General features: G+C 47.3%; 1 protein-coding gene across 1 annotated transcript in view; it reads right to left on the reverse strand.

Annotated features, from left to right (window-relative positions):
- Window positions 1-1038, reverse strand: part of slc22a23b (solute carrier family 22 member 23b) — a 22793-nt gene that overhangs the window by 6097 nt on the left and 15658 nt on the right. The gene's annotated exons all lie outside the window — the stretch shown is intronic.

Here is a 1038-nt window from a genome sequence, read left to right on the forward strand (position 1 = left end):
TGCCAACACATTAGCCATGACAACTTTACACAGTAAGATGGTATTATGTTGATGTTGTATTTTCAACTCATTCTGCTGCCACCTAGTGGCCAGAAAAATCACTGACTGCAGCTTTAAGTTGCACTGCTGTTGCATTTTAATGTTGTAGCTAGCTGCAGTAATTTCATCTGTTTTATATACTGTTGTTGGGTTTGATACGTAACGATCGAAATGCAGTCAAACAGCTACCTCAGAATCAATACCTAAGTACGGTGCTTGTTTACATCAACTGCATTTAGTTACTTTCCACCACTGCTGTCACCCCGTGTTCTGGCAAACAACACAGCGCCGTGTCTCTTTGGTACTTCTGTCCACATCAGTCGATAGGAATGGATCAGACAGAGACACACACACACACACACACAAAACACGCAGAAACACATGCACACGCAAGCTAAAGAAATCAACTGTACCTCGGCAAAGGCAATGCATCCCTAAACCAACCTTACAAAACAAAAAACACTCCCCAAACTCTCTGGGGAAGTGTCTGATCCCACTGACTCTACTGGGATATCAACACACACACACACACACACACACACACACACACACACACACACACAAACTCACACTGGCAGGGACCTTTTGTTCCAGCCGAGTGGAGAATGGTTCTCCTTGTGCTGATTATCTCACTGCTCCCCCTGTGGGCTGATCCTCCCTCACCCCCCCCTCCTGCCCACTCTTCCCTCTTGCTCATCTGGGCTGAAGTGGCTCTCTCACCCTCTGTGAAACCACCATCCCCCACCTCGACTTACCCTCCTTACCCTCTCCCTCCCTTCCTCTTACTCCCTCCTCCTCCTGGTCCTCCTCCTTTCACCAAGCAGCTTCTCCTCTGTCTTTCCATCTGAAAGTGAACAGTTGCAGAGGGTTCGCAAAACAAAAACTAGAATGGGATAAAGGGAAAGCAAAAACAAAGGGAAGGCAACAAAAAGCAGCCGATCTGGTGGCCAAACAAAACTCTGATGACAAATGGCTGACAGCACCATCTCTCTCTCTCTC

Source organism: Seriola lalandi, unplaced genomic scaffold (genome assembly GCF_002814215.2).
Source record: "Seriola lalandi dorsalis isolate HSWRI2012SDOR001 ecotype SW California unplaced genomic scaffold, Sedor1 jcf7180002054885, whole genome shotgun sequence".
Classification (NCBI taxonomy): domain Eukaryota; kingdom Metazoa; phylum Chordata; class Actinopteri; order Carangiformes; family Carangidae; genus Seriola; species Seriola lalandi.